The 8,408-nt window shown below is 39.8% G+C and overlaps 1 protein-coding gene across 12 annotated transcripts in view; it reads right to left on the bottom strand.

Annotated features, from left to right (window-relative positions):
• The window catches only part of mef2aa (myocyte enhancer factor 2aa), a 221,331-nt gene extending 214,263 nt beyond the window's left edge, over positions 1–7,068 (bottom strand). For 4 of the 12 annotated variants that reach the window (XM_048562662.2, XM_048562654.2, XM_048562663.2 and 1 more), the window contains exon 1: positions 6,472–6,699. The gene's annotated coding sequence lies outside the window, so the exon portion shown is untranslated. Of the gene's footprint in view, positions 1–2,001; positions 2,121–5,557; positions 5,647–5,879; positions 6,024–6,133; positions 6,443–6,471; positions 6,701–6,798; positions 7,016–7,047 lie in introns of those variants that run through there. The other 8 variants (XM_048562664.2, XM_048562665.2, XM_048562655.2 and 5 more) reach the window with 7 other exon arrangements.
• Positions 7,069–8,408: the final 1,340 nt, after the last annotated feature.

Raw genomic sequence — 8,408 nt, forward strand, 5'->3', positions numbered from 1 at the left:
ATAAATCTTTCCCTCCCACCTGACCTTAAACCTATGCCCTCTAGTTTTGGGCTTCCCCCACATTACAAAAGAGGCATTTGCTATTTACCCAATCCACATCCCTCAAGATTTTATAAAACCTCTATAAAGGTCACGCCTCAGCCTCCAACATCCCAGGGGGGGAAAAGCCCTAATCTATTCAGCCTCTCCCTCGAGCTCAAACCCTCCAATCTTGGAAGATGTCGTTAAATGTGAAAGGTGCAGAAAAGATCAAAATCCTGTGGTACTTGGAGATAATCTTCCTCGTTGTCCACTACACCGCCTATTTTGGTGCCTACCACAGAGACCCAAGCATGTAATTTAGGTTATCACTACAACATAGTTCCAACAGGTGCTACACTCTTGGAGGTGTCAGTATTCAGATGAGAGGTTAGATCATGGCCACATCCAATCTTGATGCAGATAGCATAATATTATTTTGAAGATAAGCAAGGGAATTATCAAAGTATTCTGGCCAAAATGTACCCAATCAACACTAAACAGATTATCTATTCATTGTCACATTGCGTAAAAAGTCTACTATATTTCTAACATTATAAGTGATTACATTTTGATGGCACTTCATTTTTTAATATTTTCGTTACCCGTATGACACTTCGGATGTATCAAAGTCACAAGCGAGATTATAGATGCTCAAGTAGACCGATTCTTTATCGCAGAATCATTAGAGCACAGAAGGAGACCATTCAGCCAACCATGCCTGCACCAGTTCTTCAAACATGCATAAATTTTTATACCACAATAACCAGTCAGTCCCCTATTCAGGAGCAGCTACTTCTGCTCCCATCTCACATTTTCATCTCCAAACCACACTTCATACAGGGTGGATTAGGAAATCTTCCACTTCTGATCTCATGGGTAATCATGCTTTATAAATACACAAGTGGAAAACTCTAGCCATTATACCCTCACCCAAAATCTAAACCTGCACACTTCTTGAATTGCTATCCAAGTATAGTCAGAAGTGGGAAACCTAACCAAAAAAAAAGTGTTAAGGCCAATTATAACACCTCACTGCACCCAGGCTGTGATTAAATAAAAAGTGGTCTCGTGATCCACTCTGAAAATATCTTGGCTGCACTGTTCAATTCTACGTTATTTAGTCTTCAATCACTTTGCATCAGGGTAGTTTAAACAGTACATGCTATTCTGAAATAACTGACCACGCGAGGAGCAGCAGATTAAAACAAATTGACATGGCACCCATATGAAAAACAAGAATGCAGAAGATGAGACTGTCCATCAATTAACAGAGACAAACAGAGACAGAACAAACATAAATAGAAGTGGGGTGAAGTGCCACATACCCATGATGACTTTGCATTAAACAGAGGTAGGTGATGGCCTAGTGGTATTATCACTGGACTGTTAATCCAGAGACCCAGATAACATTCTTGGCAACCTGATTTGAATCCTGCCACGGCAGATGGTTGAATTTGAACTCAATGAATATCTGGAATTAAGAATCTAACGATGACTGTCAATCCACTGTCGATTATCAGGAAAAACCCATCTGGTTCGCTAATGTTCTTTAGGCAAGGAAACTGCCATCCTTACTTGGTCTAGCCTACATGCGATTCCAGACCCACAGCAATATGGTCAACCCATCTCATCAAAGTCCCATTGCAGCAATTAGGGGTGGGCAATAAATGTTGCCTAGCCAGTGACTGCCTCATCCCTTAAATAAATAAAGAACTAAAAATTAACACACCCACCGTGATAGAAACCCTCACAGTTCTAATCAGCATCTCATACCTAAAGACAATTTTTTTTCTTCTGTTTGATGATATTTGTAGAGAAGGGCAGCCCTTGCATATTCTTTACTGTTCAACCAGAAGATAATCTGTACTGTAAATATTATTTCAGTCCCTATAGACTAGACATTACTAATAAATGATTTGGAAACTGGGGCTAATAATCTACTTAAATTTTGCTGGTTAAAGTGTGCTGCAGAAAATTTACCTTGTTCCTCAGGAATATAAACAGAAGTTATCCACTGTGTACCAACAAAGCGTTGTAGTATTTCTTAGAATACTGTCGCTAGTTTGCAGTACAGGACGAGGGTAATCATGCCAAGGTATTGTATTGGGTCCGCATGAGCTGGCTTGAAAAGAAGGCATCTAAAGCACAATAAACACATTTTATTCTTTCGCATTTCAGTTCTGTATTTGGGGGGCATTTTAAACTTTCACAACAACATTAGTTGATTACAAACTGCGACTGGTAATTGAGCAACTAGGAGGTTATGAATTTAAGAATGCTGCACAGGAATTGAATTTTGGTGCAATATTGGAGCTTATTGGGTTGAATTGTAACTTCTAACCGACCCAAAAATACTGCTGTGGACAAGGAAATAACATCAGCTTTAATCCATACTTCTCAATTTTTTTTTAAAAAATTGAGTGTTGTTTGGACAGTTAGAACACATTTTTTCTGAAAGTCAGTACTGCAAAGAAAAGGGTTATTGTTATCACAGGATGCACACATTTCCCTAATATTGATGGAAAAATGAACTCTCGTTCCTTTGAATGATATTGCAACTTACATGCATTTAAAACTAAAGCAAGAAAAACAGGAAAATCCTAAATTTCATTGCTGCGGTAACCTCTATCTTTGGGTTAATATTTGGTAGCTGCTCCTAATTGCTTCTTCCCTTTTCCGTTTCCTCCATTCCATTTCAGTTGCAGTTTAGGTCTGCTTTCTTAAAACTAAAATAAAAGCATTGCTTTGTGTCTTTGCTCCTCAATTTTCACCTTATTCCTCGATCTTATTCTCCACTTGTCTCAATAATTGATATCCAAAGCCTTGGCTTGAATCATGCCCTACCAGACAAGTATGCACCAAATTGCAAAGGCCTTCTTAGTGAATCTTATTGCTTTAGCACCTCATCAAATATCAGATTAGATCTTTTGAGATTTCTATATCAGCCTTACTGTTCGATAAACCCACTGTACATACTAGTTGCAAGTTTCAGACTACTTGTATTTGGAACCCCAAATGATAATATATTGCTCAAGATATAAGAGAAACAGGAGTACAAAACAGCTATCTTATTTGGCTAACATAAAAGCTATTGCATAGAATGCTAGCTGCTACTTGTACACAAGTATTAAGGCTATCAAACCAAAGAAGTACAAAATCTCTCATTTAAAGTAGGACAAAGAAATCTTCATATTCAGTGCTTAATGATATGAAAACCCCACGAACAACAGAACATGTTCTTGAGCTGAGCACAAAGTTTTACAGCTGCATTTTTTTTCTACAACTATTATCATCACAGCAGATTAGAAAACAGAGACCAAAACAGTATTTATAAAACACAGTTAGAAGTCAGTATCATTCCGCCGTAGATAAGAACGTTCAATTTTGACAGGAATTAGCAACTACAAACTTCACCACAACGCATGATTCAAACACTCAAGATGCAGGTGCAAAATGTTAAATCCACAGCCAAGCTGTACAATAAAAAAAAGCCCTGTTACAAACATATGAGCTTCCAAGCCTACACTGGTTTCATTATTATACTATATTTCCAGTGTATACCTTACAGGAGGATCTGCATATCAGGAGTTTGCAAAATATAAATGCTGATTTACAGTGGGTTACACATCATTTACATTGATTCCATGCTCCAGAGTATGGTTACTCTACTTAAAATAATTGAATCTTCCAGATGGTCCAAGCATCACATCAGCAAAATTGTGCAACCTTCCAAAAACAGTAGTTAATTATATTTATAAACACAACTTAATTTCTTAAGCACTTTTAATTAGTAGAAAGCATTTTGCAATTGTCTCCCCACCACCACCCCCCAGTGTATACGCACATCAAACATTCACAACTGACTACAGTTTGGAGTAAATAAGTATATGCATTTGTGTAGCAACTATCACATCCCAAGAGAGCTCACAAGACAAACAACATGCAAAAAATTAACATCAGTAATGTCAACATGTAAATGTGTATATAGAATTGAAGACATACATATGGCTAAGAAAAACACCCCAAAAACAACAAGAACATTTTTCACAACCAAACGATTTAAAACTCTACACCTTACACATATTTTAAATATATTGCTTTTTGTACAAGACTCCAGTCCATAAGTGAAAATAATACCCAGTCAGTTTCTTAATAAAAAAAATTCAAACAAGATTATTTACTCTGCTGGAATTCTTCCCAGTTCTCACACTGTAGTTGCATGGAATCTAGACAACAAGATTCAGTCATGACCTATAGGCTCTATCCTACATCCAGGTTTCAGTGAATGATGAATTTTCTGCAACTGTTTCTCAAATAGCACAAAAAAAATTTTTCTTTGACTTCTTTTTCTCAATTTAACTAGCTACTTTAAAAAGAAAACCCGACAGATGCTAGTATTTAGGATTCATGGCAAAACGAGCTGTTACATCATAATAATGTGTTGAAGGACAAGGAACACATATTATTGAAGCAAGGTAATATTGATCAAACACATCTTTACACAATACTTCCACTGATCTACACAAGGTTAGAATTCACTATTAGTTTCTTACATCCAAACAACATTCTACTTCATGAATAAATTGAATGGAGAAATTAGCCTTATTGTAGCTAATACTATGCAAACCACACTGCTTATACTTCCAGGAACACTGAACAAACTCAAAGAAATCTGAATGTATTTTGCAATCTGAAGCACATCACAGGAATTGCAATTTTGCATGCTGCACCTTTGTACAGCTGAGTACAAAGTACTGAGTACAGTTGGACAATCAAAGCTGTATGGTTGATCCCTTTACATAATGCAATTTATAGTTGGTCATAATTTACATATTAGAAAACCGACAAGAGCAGCACCTAGCCCAATAAACACAAGAATATTAGAGAATGAAAGCTACAATCCATTCCATTGAAAAACTGTTGCAGCATAATACCATATTTAACCAATCGCAAAGGACAAACCCAAACAGAAAATAAAAGTTGAGATCATTGATGGTTAAAAGGCCATCTTACTAACTTTTGATCACTAACTTCACAATACTGTGTTACACGACAAACAGGCAATGTATCAAGTAACACATTTGGACAAGCCATGACACCATCCATCAAGAATCCAAAATAGTCTTTTAGCTGCCCAATTTTTCAGACAACAGTTAAAAAGTTGTTTTTGAAGCTGGAAACCCACTTATAACAACTGCAAAGTCCACGCAAGGAATATTCTTGAAACATTGTGTACCTCGGATCTCATGCAAAATAAATGCTTCATGGAATTTATAATGTATTTTATACTTCAAATATACCGAAGGAGTTCAAGGGAATAAATTGTGCTGAACATACCAGCGGAAACATGTTTGACGAAATAGGTGAACAGACTTCACATTCAGACTGCTTGTAAGCAGTTTGAAATTAAATTAACTGCCCTTAGTGATGACTAAGCTGAGCTGTCAAACTATTAGGTTAATCTAGGACTTCGATCCTACTGTTCATTCGCACACTAAACAATTTTTTGCATTTTCAACGTTAGCACTATTAATACCTTCAGCCAGACCCCTCGACCCTGCACACGCAATTGAATGTTTTGGAAACTGGATGGATACTTCATAACAGGGCATTTTTCATGGCTCCTTTCAGAATACAAATGACAGCCATTAATCGACTCTGGACGAAGGTGATTCTACTAATCCATCCGTAGACTAAAGATGCGAACGAACACAACTTGGGGTCCACAATTACACAACACTTGGAATAGTTCACCAACCAAAATAAAATAACGCATGAAAGTTTGTTAGAAGAACACAGACACCATTCTCAAAATAAACATGTTTTGGCAGTCAATAAAAAAAGTTGACTGAACTTACCACAGAAAAAAAATCACTAAATCCTGACTCTGAGTCTGTGGGCCTAACAATCCAGCTTCAAACTTTTCAAAAAATAAAAAAAATCTTGTACGTCGCCGCACACTTCCAACTGTTTGCTTTCTCCTGTCCTTAATCAGAGAAATCCTTTAAAAAGAGATGGAGGTGAGGTTGGGGAGAAGGAGTGGAGTGGGGGTGGAATAAGAACAAGCATGCCAGAATATTTCCGGGTTAATATAACAGATCAAGCCACTCACCCCCACTGTAACATCCCCTCAAGAAATAAAGGCCAAGATGAAGACGTTTGGGGAGGGAAGGGGAAACAGCCAAGGCTCAATATATAGATTTCTTTTTTAAAAAATCCACTTTCAAATATATATATTAAAATAAAAGTGAATTGAAAGGTTGCAAAGGATTATTCACGCTGCTATCATATCCAGTCAGACCCCTGAAAGCTCTGGTGCTGCTGCTGTTTCTGTCATTTGCTGTGGGGCTGGAAAGGCAAATAATCCACTTCAAACAAACTCAAATTTCCCTGCCAAGCAGATACATTCGGGTGGCTAAGGGAAGCAGAAATGTTGCTATTTTTACTCACCACTCAGAGGATACTGTATCAGCCGCGAAATGAATAATTGTATCAAAAAGACACAATGTTGCTATTTTTAGTCTCCCACAGACAGACCTGCCCATTCGCTCTCAGCAGCAATCCTCCTTTATCCTTCCGCCCACCCAGGACATGGGGCGGGCTGACGGGGGGGGGTGCGTGAAAAGTGAAACAAACACAAACACCCACCCCCGCCGCCAAATATCCAGCCCTCCACATTACCAACCCCCTCTTCCCCCAGGGTACTGGCAGGTCAGACCCACGATGCATACGGACCCCAGCACCCCCACCCCCACAAGAACAGCAAAGGGGGCCTACTTTTCTCCCAGATCCGCAGCACAGCGCGGAGTAGCACACAGCAGTCTAATGATCTGACGTCAAACACCCCCCTTGTGGAGATTTCACATCCATCCCCCTCGTTTAGTGGTGTGTCTCCCTAAAATCCGCTCTTTTATGTTCAGTCTGCTTCAGCTGGATTGAAGAGGGGTGAACACCCCGAGATGGCGTGCTCTTGTCCCCCCCCCGGACCCTATGAATGTTCCCAGCTTGGGGCTAAATTCTCCTTACCTGCTATTGACGTCATGGGAGGGGGTGCGTGGGCGGGTCCCGTTAGGGCAGGTCCCAATCTCTGGTTGGCCACGTGCACACTGACCGACAGGCAGTCAACCAATAGTAAACTGGTTGGCTTGAAGGGCAGGCCAATGGGCGAAGAGGAAGTGTAGGGTTTGGTTGAGCTGGGCGTTGGGGAGTGAGGTTTGGTTGCGGGAGCAGCGCAGGAGCTGGTTGTTGAGGAAGAGGGTGGGGTGTGCGAGCTTGGTTTTTACTCACTCAGTTACTTATTTATGCATCTGTTGTTGGGGTCCTCTGGAGTGTAACTGTGTGCTTTGGCCGGAGTGTCTGGGGAAAACTTCAGTTATAAACACGAATGCAGAGACAGTCAAGTTCAGGCTGACACTTCACTTTTTGAGGCCGGATGTGTTCATGTCAAACCAACTCTGCCTCTGGAAACTGTTATAAAGAAACTTTAGCTCCAAAAGCTGTGAACGTCTTTCAGAATCAGACAAGCCCAGAGTCAGTTGGGTGTAATTGAAACAAAATTCCATTGTGTCCGTTTGTGAGATGCCACACTAATTGTATCGAGTTTTTAAAGGGATGCATTGGAAAATCCACTTCCCTGCATGAGACTTGTTTTGTCTTGAAATAAATATAATGTTGGCCAACTTTGTTTCAAATAGTCCTTTGGTAGTATTTAACTTGACCTAATGTCAGAGCAGTCCTTTGGAAACGCGTGATTTCAAATACACCTTTTGGACTATAACTTGGTGTCATGTGACTTCTGACTTTGTCCAACCTAGTTCAACAGCGGCACCTCCACATTTGAAATTGAAGGGGCTCAGTTGGCTGGACAGCTGGATCAAGGTACAGAGTGATGCCGGCAGTGTGGGTTCAGTTACACTTTGGTTGCGTTTATCATGAAGGACTCTCCTCAACCCCCTTACATCACCTGAGGATGGGTCACCCAAGGGCTTAAACCTCTCTAATGAGAGTACATTTTGTCAAGGCTTTTCAACTTGCACTCATCAGAACAATTTGCAAGAAATACCAATGGAAAGGGAAAGCAACATTGCTGCGATAGGACCATGCTGATTGGAAGGCAATTGAACTCTAATTGCAAATGCATTGTCAGATGTAGGTTTTTCAGGAGATTCATGAAGATAAATAGGCAGGCAGGAGGTTTGGAGTGAATTCCAGCGCATGGGTCAAAGCTAAGGGTAGTGCTAGCAATGGGAAGCCTGGATGCAAAAGAAGGCAGAGATGTAGGTGGGGAGAATTCTGAAGGGTGGTGGTATTGTCATCACATTTGTGAAGTTGGGGATCAAGGGAGCTGAAGGTGAGTGTTATAAACAATTTGGGCTTTGAGTGAGTAT

This window comes from Stegostoma tigrinum, chromosome 33, assembly GCF_030684315.1.
Source record: "Stegostoma tigrinum isolate sSteTig4 chromosome 33, sSteTig4.hap1, whole genome shotgun sequence".
Taxonomy (NCBI): domain Eukaryota; kingdom Metazoa; phylum Chordata; class Chondrichthyes; order Orectolobiformes; family Stegostomatidae; genus Stegostoma; species Stegostoma tigrinum.